The following is a 12,073-nucleotide window of genomic DNA, read 5'->3' as shown; positions in this document are numbered from 1 at the left end:
TACTTGTTTGTTCTCTGTCTCCTGCTTGACATGGCAGTCTCTTCCTCAATGTCGTCCTGGGCCTTCCTCATCTCCCCAACCACGTTGACTGACTTTCTGTTTTTACCTTTTCTTTGTCAACTATCCCTTATCTTCATTTTCCTTTTTACTACTGTTCGCCCTTCTCCCATCTTTTACTTGTAATTGTCCTTATTCTTTTTCCTTATCCAGTTTTTAGCCCCATTATTTCATTCCTTAACCTCTACTCTCCCATTTTTGCTCCATCCTCTATAATAGGATACAACAGAGTAGTGAAGAGTAGAGATCCTGGAACTAGATTGCCTGCGTTTGGGCCGAGGTCTGTCATCTATTAGCTTTGTGACTCAGTTTCCTTTTCTGTGAAATGGAAATTATGATAGTTACCATCTCATGGGATTATTGTGAGATCCAGATGAGGTAATACATATGAAGCACTTGGATCAGTGCCTGGCAAAATATGAGTGTTAGCTGCTATTATTTTGATTCCCCAGACCTCATCTTTGACCCCCGGCCTTCCACATACAGTACTCAGTTTGGGCCCAACCCAAGAGTAAGTACGATGGGCGCCACACTAGGATGCAATCGTCTTCAGAACATGAAATGACAGGTGGGAAGAAAGGAAATGGTCATAAAAAGGGAGGTGGCATGTAATTAAGTACTAAAAGAGGTACCATGGGTATTGGAATTCAGCAGACTCTGTAATCAGTGGAGTATGGAGGTCAGGGAGAGCTGCATGGATAAGCTAACACTTTAGCTGAGACTTAAAGAGTGGCTCTGATGTGTTAAATAGAGAAAAAATGGGTATAAGTCTAGGCAAAGGCACGGCTGCAGGAATGATCAGGAATCAAGAATTAGGTTTAGCAGTTAAAGATCCAATTACGAGAAACCTTGACTATCAGCTAGAGAGGTTTGAACGTTACATTCTGAGTTCTAGAGAGCCACTGAAAGTTTTCAAGCATGAGATACAGACCATTGAAACAAGACGATTATTTTCAGTTCCCCATGTAGGGCGATCTGGAGAGGAGAGCTTGGTCCAGCGAGACCAGATAGAATGTTCTAACAAAACCTGGGAGTCAAGTAACAAGGGGCCGAATCAGAGTGGCTGAAAAGAGTAGAAAGAAAAGCCTTGAGAGCACTGCAAAGGAGGAAGTGACAAGATAGACTAACTGATGACAGTCGCGGGTGGGGTGTGCACGGGAAAGAGAAAACTCAGATATTACTCTGAAACTTCTGTCCCAGATAAGGAGAATGATGGAAGTTGAGGCATCTTTTACCAGGGAACATAGAGCAACCAGAAGGCTTCAGGTTGACTGGAAATGTCCACCAGGCACATGGGCAGATGGGTATCTGTTTTGAATTTATTCCTGACTCCCCTGAAAAAAACTGTGTATATAAACTGACCAGGCAAGCTGTTGCTGAGGGAAGAGGACAAAACTAAAGGTAAAGGTTCAAAGTCATACGCAGAGTTAGCGGTTGAAACTGAACCTCAGGCATTTAATAGCTTCTTTTAAACATATGTAATTCATGGATACATGAATTATCATGGATACTTTTTTTTTGTTTTTAATGTCACAGGTATAGAGGATAAAACGTGAAAATCCCACCCCACCCTCCCTACCACTCATAAGATAACTCCTGTCACCTTTTTGGTGTGTGTCCTTCCTTCCCATCTCTTTCCTTTGCATTTTTTCCTAATTTCCTAATGAGGGGATACTTTTTAATTCCTTGCCCAGTGATTTGTTGCTTTTCCCTATGCAATATGTCTAAGAAATCTTTCCATGTTAGTTATTCTAATTTCTAACTTCCCTTCTCCTTCTAACACCTAGAGAGGTTTCAGTAGAGGGCTTCTTTACATTTGTTTGCTGATAATGGTAAATTTTTTACCATTTTTTTCGTTGAATTCTTATTTTCTCATTGATTTGTGGAAGGAACCATTTTATTTTATTTATTTTGTTTTAAAAAAAAAATTTTTTTTTTTAACGTTTATTTATTTTTGAGACAGAGAGAGACAGAGCATGAACGGGGGAGGGGCAGAGAGAGGGAGACACAGAATCTGAAACAGTCTCCAGGCTCTGAGCCATCAGCTCAGAGCCCGACGCGGGGCTCGAACTCCTGGACCGCGAGATCGTGACCTGGCTGAAGTCGGACGCTTAACCGACTGCGCCACCCAGGCACCCCAAGGAAGGAACCATTTTAGACACATAAGTGATTTGGGGGAAAAAAATACTTGCCTCCAGAGTAATTAACAGGCGTTATGTACCCAAGGAATGGAACAAATAGGAAGTTCAGGTTCTAAGGAGCTGCCTTGTTTGTGCCAGTGGCCCCACGCTAGCTCTTTATTAATTGCACCACCTGGGATGCTGATAGCTGCGGAAAGTAGAAAGTTGGCATTTACTGCATTGGAATATTCCCCACAAGGTTGCCAGTGATTCTCTTATTTATTCCGTTCATTCCTTTCCTACCTATTCAAGGATCTGAACTGTGTTTCTTCACAGAAATTTCCAAGGAAACTCTATTTGTTACATTGATGAAAATGTATGGAAGGGATACCGTTGGGCTGAGAAACTGTGAGTATATTCTCTCCAAATACGAATACAAAAAAAAAAACAAAAAACAAAAAAAACTAACTGCATTCTAAGGTCCTTCTTGGTCCAGAACTTTGAAGTCAGTAGCTCTGAGGAAAGGTGTTTCCCCTTCCATATCCCAACTCAACCTCTACCGATTGCAATTCTGTGTTAATTTTTTTTTAACGTTTATTTATTTTTGAAACAGAGAGAGACAGAGCATGAACGGGGGAGGGTCAGAGAGAGGGAGACACAGAATCTGAAACAGGCTCCAGGCTCTGAGCTGTAAGCACAGAGCCCGACGCGGGGCTCGAACTCTCGGACCGCGAGATCATGACCTGAGCTGAAGTCGGCCGCTTAACCGACTAAGCCACCCAGGCGCCCCATCTGTGTTTATTTTAAAAATTAAATTTGGCAGGTTCCCTTTAAAGTTAGAATCAATTTCACCATCCCCTAGTCAGACCATGCCCTTTCCTACTTTTGTTGGTGACTTTGCCCACTTGAAATTCCTTTATTTCACTCTGCTGGTGGAAGTCCCATGAGCCTTCAAAAGCCAACTCGAGTTCATCTTTCTTCACAAAGCCTTCCCCGAATACTGTAATACTCCTGGACCTAGTCCTTCTGTGAGATTGTCACCATTTGTTAGGGTCTACAGTGACGCATTCCCCTCCCCTGATAACAAAAATATGCTAAACAGTTTGTTAAAAGGCAGCTCGTCAAGAGAGAAATATCAAGGTCATGGATCAGAGCAGAGATATGTAAGGCTTCCTGGTCTCTCAGACTTGAGTAAAACCTGACTGGATGTATTAACTGCTAAGGAGAAACATGTCTGTCTTCTGGAGGGTTGGTCAGTAGTAAAAGCATAGAAATGGTGAGGAAGAGACCAACATGGGCAGTGCCCACCTAGCCTTGCCTAAGAGTAGAGATGGCACCTCAGGCAGCAGATGAGAGTCAGGCCCACCAGCCGGGCTGTGCCCGCGGGGCAGATGGATGGATCTAGCTACCTCAGTCCTTTCCATTAAACACTGGATTCAGCTAATTACTTTTCTTCCACTTCTCTTCTCACCAAATAGCCTTCTGATTATACTTCAGTGTGCCACAGAGGCCTGTCTCCACAGGAGGTAATGCCCAATCATGTAGACACAGATGCCCTATCTATGGAATGGATGTTTTCCTTATTGTCAAGTCATGACCTGACATTCTGATTTTGATCAATCCTGTGACATTGGCAAGGTGATATTGCCTCCATGTAGAAAGAAGTACGTTCTCTCTTGATGAGATCAGAGTCTGATTTCTCAGCCTAAGAGCCTAGGAACTAGCGTGGGGTCAACTTACCATGACCTCTGGGAAGAGAAATCATTGGCCATTGTCCAGTCCGTACTCTGCATCTTCAGGTGGCCTGCAGCCTTTTGCTTTTGGGGAAGTTCTATAAACTCCTATTGCTGTTTTAAATTCCTATGTGGTTTAACCTTGTGTTTATATTTTTTTTTATGTGGTTTCATTATTTCCTCTCCCTACTTAGATGATACACTTTTTGAGGTCAGAGACCATGCAGTTTCTTTCCTGTAGTGGACAATAATGATGTTCAAAGGAAGAGATGAGGCATTGTGTCAATTTCACAAGGAGGAATAATGCAACCTAATATTTATGGGAAGTAGCCTACAGAGTCCAGCAATAGACAGATCCGTGGGTGCCTAGGACTTTTGAAATGTTACCTTTTAGAGGCGCCTGGGTGGCTCAGTTGGTTAAGGGTCCTACTTTGGCTCAGGTCATAATTTCATGGTTCAGGAGTTCGAGCCCTGTGTTGGGCTCTGTGCTGACAGCTCAGAACCTGGAGCCTGCTCTGGATTCTGTGTGTGTGTGTCTCTCTCTCTTTGCCCCTCTCTCACTCTTACTGTCTCTCTCTGTCACTCTCAAAAATAAATAAACATTGAAATGTTACCTTTTAGCATTCAAATCAGTGGAAGAAAATAAATAAATGGTAATAGAACAGCTGCTTAATTATTTGGGAGGAAAATAACAACAGATCCCTATTTCTCACCTTAAAAAAACATATTTCAGTAAATGTAAAAAAAGAGAAACAAGAACCCGTCAAAGTATTAGAAGAAGATAGAATCAATACTTTTATAATCTTATGGTGAGAAAAAGCTTTGTGACCTGATTGATACCACATGCAGAAACATTTGATAGATTTGATCGTCTTGTCCGATTTATGCTTGGAATAAACCAGACATCTGATTGAATCCCCACAGTCCTGTGAGGATGATATCACCATCCTTCTTTCATACATAGAAGGGGATCAGCTTAAGGCCCCTGTGGCAAAACCCAAAGCAGAACCCAGCTGTGCCTGCAGTCAGCCTGTGCTCCTATCCCACTGTTCCGTCTCCTTCACGATAAAAACACTGACAAATATTTGAAACATTGAAATTCAGTGAAAGCCCTTGAAAGGATTAATGTATTTCATATGAAGAGAGTTTTATAAATCAACAGGAAGAGGACAAACAATCCAGGGGACCAAGGGGGCAAGGACTGCGATGAACAGGAGGGTGTGGACAGTCCGTCACCATATCTGCCTCATGGCTTAAAGGACATGGGTCTTGTTAACAAGGCCTTTTCGCCTCATGGTATAAAAATAGTCTCTGATATTTTCTTCTGCACTCTTATATTATTTGTTGTGATTTATTTATTTTTAATCTGTATGGAATCTGTGTGGTGTTTTGGTACGTTCGAGGTAGGGGATCTAACTTTTTTCCCTTACGTAAAGATCCAGTTACTTTAAAATCTTTTATTGAATGGTTCATTCTTTCTTCATGGATCTAAAATACTATTTTTATCTGGACTCTATTCTATCAATCTGGTTTTCTTTTCCTGTATCAGTATCACGCTACATACTTAACTGCAGTTGCTCTGTAAGAACGTATTTTAATGTCTGCTCTGTGATCTTCTTTTTCATACAGTTTGTAGCTATGCTTGCACATTTTCTCTACCAAATGTCAGCTGGCCAGTTTTTGTTCAAAAAACTGTCTTGGGATTTGAATGGGATTGCCTTGACTTTGTAGGTTAATTTGAAGGGAACTGACATCTGTACACTATTCTAGGAAAATAGTGTCTCACATCATGCATTCGTTTCTTCTTAATGTCCTTCAGAAGAGCTTTAGTGTTTTCATCTCATAGGTCTTACCCATTCTTTGCTAAGTTTATTCCTAGGTACTTTATGCCTTTTTATTGATAATTGTAAATGGGATAATTCTTCCGTTTTTTGATTAATTATTTATGGGACATAGGAAAGTCATTGAGGTTTACATGTTGATCTCTTGATTTTATATCTAGCCATCTTACTGAATTCTCATATTTCTTCCAGTAAAATTTTAGTTGATTCTCTTGGGCCTTTTAGTTTGTCTGTAATTTCGTATGCAAATACGTCTTAGTTCTTCCTTTCCACGACTCCATTTTTTCCCAGTGCATCAGTTAGGACCTCCTCAACACCAATGAATAGCAGCAGTGATAACAGACATCCTACTCTTGTCCTTGACTTTAAAACAGTGCTGCTGTTTAGGTTTCTGGTAGACACTTTTCTTTTCCTCCTCCCAAGAATTTTTATTAGGAATTATCTGTTGACTGTTATCTGAGACAGTCAGTAAAATGTATTACCAGCTGCACACAAGTTAGGTCTTATTGAAGAGTCAAAGGACTATTAAACAAATTCCTGTCCTAGGAAAAGTTATCCTCTCACTGGGTAGAGAAGACCTAAAATGCAAAGGAATGAATAAAGATTTGGAGGGAGTGGTTATTGTGATGGGTAACTGTGATCATGTTTTCCTCCAAAACAGATTCATTCTCATACAACAGCAGCCAAGGAAGGTAAAGAAGGAAGCTCAAAGTAAATATTAGTCTGGCAATCGTTAAAGTAGAATTTTAGAACTAGATTTTCAAACTCATCTATTTCAATCCCCTTGTTTTACAGCCAGGAAACCACCAAAGGCAGAAAGAATACATATTTGGCCTAATGCTTTGCCTGGACCCAGCAAAGTTAGCTGCCCAGCCAAACCCGAGTTAGAATGGGACTGGCACAGAGCACCTGCTCACTAGACCTTTAAAGAAAGATCGTGGGGGGACGGGGGTGGAAATGTTCAGACCCGTTCCTGCTGACGGTGGGCATCAGGCCTGGCCACAGACCTTCTCAGAGGCTCTGGAGAAGGGATAGGGAGGGCCAAACGTCGTGGGGTGAAGGGGCTAGTCTTCAAGCATGATGGAAGGTGGAATACATGAGTCCCTCCTGTAAAGTGGGGGGGAAACTTCCTTCTTCCTCCTTCTGGTTTTCGAGGCCCCGCTCTCCATTCCCTTTATCCAGACCCAATAGAATTTGAACTGGGAGAGACCTTAGATAATCATTTATCTCTTCCTTTTATACTAATGAGATGGAGAAGGAGAAAAGGAAGATGTCTTGCCAGACGGTTGTATCACTAGTACCACTAGAACCAGAAAGAAGATGGTTCCTTTCCAGTTGGGCACGTCTCTGACTACACTGTTCTTGGGCTGTGAACTGCATTTTATGTCACAACTCAGTGCACACATACCGTATAGACATAAGTACCTTCTAAAACAAACTTACCATACACTCTGATTCTTTCTGTTCTGTTTTTTTTAAGTTTATTATTTATTTGAGGGGGGGTGGAGCAGAGAGAGAGAGAGAGAGAGAGAGAGAGAGAGAGAATCCCAAGCAGGTTCTACACTATCAGCACAGAGCCAGACACAGGGCTCAATGTCACAATCTGTGAGATCATCACTTGAGGCAAACTCAAGACTTGGGCTGCTCACCTGACTGAGCCATCCAGGTACCCCCTATGCCGTTTGTATTCAAAAAGAGTATTTTGTGTTTTAGCGCTAGCCGTGTGTTTTAAGGTGATTTCACGACTCACTCATTCATCTGCCTGCAGTGTGAAAGTCAGTGAGCTAGATAACTGCTGGTTGGACTCAGGCATTCACTCGGTGCGATTCATCTTGTAAGGTAATGCAGCTAGGAAAATAGAAACACCTCCCCACCCGCCAGCAAATGATGCCTGGGAGGCTAAGCCTGGCGGGGACTGATGTACAATGCTTCTGGAGAGAGTTAGGTGCTTCTGCCGTGTGGTCACCCAGTTTGTTGACTGCACAAGGGCACTTGGCCAAGGGCCAGAAGGTGAGCAGGGTGAAAATCCTACCTATACTTCATGTCAAGTTACATACAAAGGTCTCCCAGGGCCACTGTGGGGCCATTATGGACAGACACAGGAAAATTCTGAAAGCCCAGCATGTATGGAATTATTTCTGAGATCCCAGGTCTGTGTTGATTTTGCCTGCTAATAAGACTGGAGAAATACATTGTGAGAGGCATGGAAAATGGTACGAATCACTAATTGTCTGTGTGTGTGTTTCCTTCAAGGGGCTTCTTTGGATCTCTGCTGCGTAAGAGATGCTCAAAGGAAAGTGACAATCAGGTAAATCTGAGGAGGATAAAGTACCGTGGCTGGAGAAGGCAGGGGAAACAGACCTAACATTGTCCTTTCTGTTTTCTAGGAGGGCTTTTTCTGGAGAAGGCGGCCACTTTGGCTTAGGGACATGTACAGACCTCTCAATGCCACACGCAAGAAAAACATGGCACAGAAGCTACACAAGGATTCTTCTGATGAAGATGAGATTTTCCACATGGAACTAGGGTACGTGATTGGGGAAGATTTTCTCTAAAATGGGGAAATTATGAAGAGTTGAATTGTTCCTTTCGAGAGTCAAAGCCTTGGCATTCTTCTCCTTTTCCCAGGGAGGCTGGCAAAGCCACAGCAGAGAAGGCCACAGATTCCACTACTGAAGAGCTGGGTGACGAGAGCGAGACACTATGTGAGGTTGTCACAGAGTGAATGCCGTCCTGCCTCAGGCCACCTACAAAGTTTACTTTCCGATACTGGCTTCTCAGCATTGCTTGTCAAATACTCGTTTTTCTCATATTGAAATGTATAAATCCGTAACCAATTCTAGCCACGTGGTGAGGAATTAAAACGTAAACAGTTCAATATTTATCTACAGACAACAGGGGCCACAGGCGAGAGAAGCAGGACTGAAGCCAGAGTCCCTCGTGGTAGCCAGTATTTCCACAAGACACAGTCTGGGCAAAGTAGGGTGAATGGGGCGTCTTTCCCTCATTTCCCTGATACAGTCAGTCTCTGGAAACTGGAGAACATATCTTCAGGGGGCTTAGACTATTAAGTTAATTAACAGCTTATTCTGGTGCTCTCTCCCCTGGCTCACCAAATACCAGTTATTCACAACGCGCACAACAGCAGAGCTGTTAACTTATGACCTCCCAGACGCTAAGTCGTGCTTGCTGTTGGAACACAGTCCGTCAGGCCCCTCCGCTTTTGCCAGCCACACTCGGGGGCTCTGCTTGGCCGGCGGGCCGCCCCTCCGCCCCCTGGCTCCCTCCCGCCAGTCCGTAGAGCGCGCACCGCCTCGCCGTCCTTCCTACCCTCTTCCGTGGGCCTCTCGTCTGCGCTTGGCTCCGGAGACTCCGTTCTGCTAATCCTCTGGCGGTTTTCTGGGTTATTTAGGCAGGTGTGGGTGGAATCTAAGTGATCAGCAGGATGTGCGGTGAGCCCAGCGTCCTCCTACGCCGCCATCTTCCCTCTCTCCTTGCCAAAATAATTTCTAAAAGAAAATACTCCAGAGTAATTAACACGCGTTATCTACCCAAGGAATGGAACAAATAGGAAGTTCAGGTTCTAAGGAGCTGCCTTGTTTGTGCCATTGGCCCCACGCTAGCTCTTTATTAATTGCACCACCTGGGATGCTGATAGCTGTGGAAAGTAGAAAGTTGGCATTTACTGCATTGGAATATTCCCCACAAGGTTGCCAGTGATTCTCTTATTTATTCTGTTCATTCCTTTCCTACCTATTCAAGGATCTGAACTGTGTTTCTTCACAGAAATTTCCAAGGAAACTCTATTTGTTACATTGATGAAAATGTATGGAAGGGATACCGTTGGGCTGAGAAACTGTGAGTATATTCTCTCCAAATACGAATACAAAAAAAAAAACAAAAAACCTGCATTCTCAGGTCCTTCTTGGTGCAGAACTTTGAAGTCAGTAGCTCTGAGGAAAGGTGTTTCCCCTTCCATATCCCAACTCAACCTCTACCGATTGCAGTTCTGTGTTAATTTTTTTTTTAACGTTTATTTATTTTTGAAACAGTGAGAGACAGAGCATGAACGGGGGAGGGTCAGAGAGAGGGAGACACAGAATCTGAAACAGGCTCCAGGCTCTGAGCTGTCAGCCCAGAGCCCGACGCGGGGCTCGAACTCACGGACCGCGAGATCATGACCTGAGCTGAAGTCGGCCGCTTAACCGACTGAGCCACCCAGGCGCCCCATCTGTGTTTATTTTAAAAATTAAATTTGGCAGGTTCCCTTTAAAATTAGAATCAATTTCAACTTATTTTCCATTATACAAGCAATACATGATTATAGTCTCAATATATAAAAATGAAATAACAGGGGGGCCTGGGGGGCTTATTCGGTTAAGTGTCCAACTTCGGCTCAGGTCATAATCTCAATGGTTCGTGGGTTCAAGCCCCACGTTGGGCTCTGTGTTGACAGCTCAGAGCCTGGAGCCTGCTTCGGATTCTGTCTCCCTCTCTCTCTGCCCCTCTCCTGCTCATTCATTCCCTCTCTCTCTCTGTCTCAAAAACAAATAAACATTAAAAAAATTTTTTTTGATGAAATAACAGATATAGTGAACACCTGCCTTATGTTCTAATCCCCCCACTGCTGGGATAGCCACTACTCTGGATTTAGTATATATCCTTCCAGACCTTTTTCCATGCATTTGCCTACATACATATTTACAGCAAAATAGGTTTGTTGTGTGATTTTCTTATCTTTTTTTTACATAAATTGTAACATCCTACAACTCGATTCTTTTGCTTCGTGGTATGTCTTAGACTTTTTTTCTTCCAGTACATAGAGGGTTACCCCATCCATGCAAGCTGCTGCATAATATTCCATAGTATGAGTGTATTACGATTTAATAATTCCCCTCTTGATGGATATTTAGGCTGTGTCCAGTTTTCTTATTACATGCATTGCTGCATGGACCACCTCATACATGCATCTTTGTGTACGTGGGTAGGTATTTCTGTAGAATAGATCCCTGGAAATGGAATTGCTGGGATGAAGACGATGTCGATATATACAATTTTAATTGCCCTCAAAAAAGTTGTGCCAATTTACACACCAATCCATACACCATGACAGCATTCATTTCCTCCTACCCTCCCACTCTTGGATATTCTCCATTTCTTGGCTGATCTGGTGGGTGAATAAAATGGGTCCCTTCTGAATTTGAATTTTTCTGATTACTTATACATTTAAATATCTCTGTATGTTTCCTGGGCATTTGTGTTTCTTGTCTGAATTTTCTGTCCTTTGCCAATTTTTTTGTGATCTTTTTTTTTAAATTGACTTGTAGAAAAAGTCAGTGTAGACACAAGTAATTTTGGAAACAATATTATACTCAAAGTAATTGACTGGCATTTTTCATGACAGATTGTGTGTCGTATCATTAGTTCAACTTGGGTAGATAAGTCATACATGACTTCTGAATTAATAATAAAAGACATAACAGTCATAGTAATTTAGATGTAGGGATTATGATCCCCCTGAAGTAGATTCCCCCCTGCCCCTTAGTCTGATAACCTTACTGGTAAATAACGAATGGTAGAATAAGGTAGTTGTTTTCTTATGAATTTTATGAATTTCTTAAATACTATATATAGTTTATATTTTCTCATGATAGTATCTAACTTGGAGATCTTATTTCCCAAACTTGTAAGAAAATGAAAGTAATTTGGCACAAGAAACAAGAGAGAGTGGAGAGAGTGGGTAGGCTGAGGGACAGGGCTAGGAGAAAAACTTTGAATTGTGTATTATATACCTTTGGAATTCTGAGCCATGCAAATATATATTACCTATTAAAAAAATAAACTGAAATTAAAAAAATATTTTTTGAAAAGCATGTATTTGGTAGTTTATATACTAGAACATGAATCTGGTAAGATTTGATGATTCTTAAAAAATTTTTTAAATGTTTATTTATTTTTGAGAGAGAGAGAGAGAGAGAGAGAGAGAGAGAGAGAGAGAGTGAGCGAGCAGGGAAGGGGCAGAGAGAGAGGGAGACACAGAGTCCAAAGTAGGCTCTAGGCTCCGAGCTGTCAGCACAGAGCCTGATGTGGGGCTCGACCCCACAAACTGTGAAATCATGACTTGAGCCAAAGTCAGACACTTAACCAACTGAGCCACCCAGGTGCCCCAAGATTTGATGATTTCTAATTCAGCTTGAGGGTTATGCCTTGTAAGACAGAAGTTTTTAACTATGGGTCAATAGTCCCCTGGGGCAGGATTTTTAACCTTTTTTTCTATATATCAATTTTTTTTTAAATTTTTTTAAACATTTATTTATTGCTG

The 12,073-nt window shown here is 42.2% G+C and overlaps 1 long non-coding RNA gene and 1 pseudogene across 1 annotated transcript; both read left to right on the top strand.

Annotated features, from left to right (window-relative positions):
• Positions 1 to 7,794: 7,794 nt before the first annotated feature.
• On the top strand, positions 7,795 to 8,215 carry LOC124522187 (uncharacterized). The gene is made up of 2 exons (XR_006964702.1): positions 7,795 to 8,059; positions 8,139 to 8,215. It is a non-coding gene; the product is annotated as an uncharacterized LOC124522187 (long non-coding RNA).
• Positions 8,216 to 8,384: 169 nt separating this feature from the next.
• The window catches only part of LOC124522185 (leucine-rich repeat-containing protein 37A2-like), a 334,305-nt pseudogene continuing 330,616 nt past the window's right edge, over positions 8,385 to 12,073 (top strand).

The sequence above is a fragment of the Lynx rufus genome, unplaced genomic scaffold, assembly GCF_022079265.1.
Source record: "Lynx rufus isolate CCGP_SWC_20201006 ecotype Redwood Valley unplaced genomic scaffold, mLynRuf1.p SCAF_34, whole genome shotgun sequence".
NCBI lineage: Eukaryota > Metazoa > Chordata > Mammalia > Carnivora > Felidae > Lynx > Lynx rufus.
The sequence above is the reverse complement of the archived record's forward strand: the minus strand, read 5'-3'. Positions and strand labels throughout refer to the sequence as shown.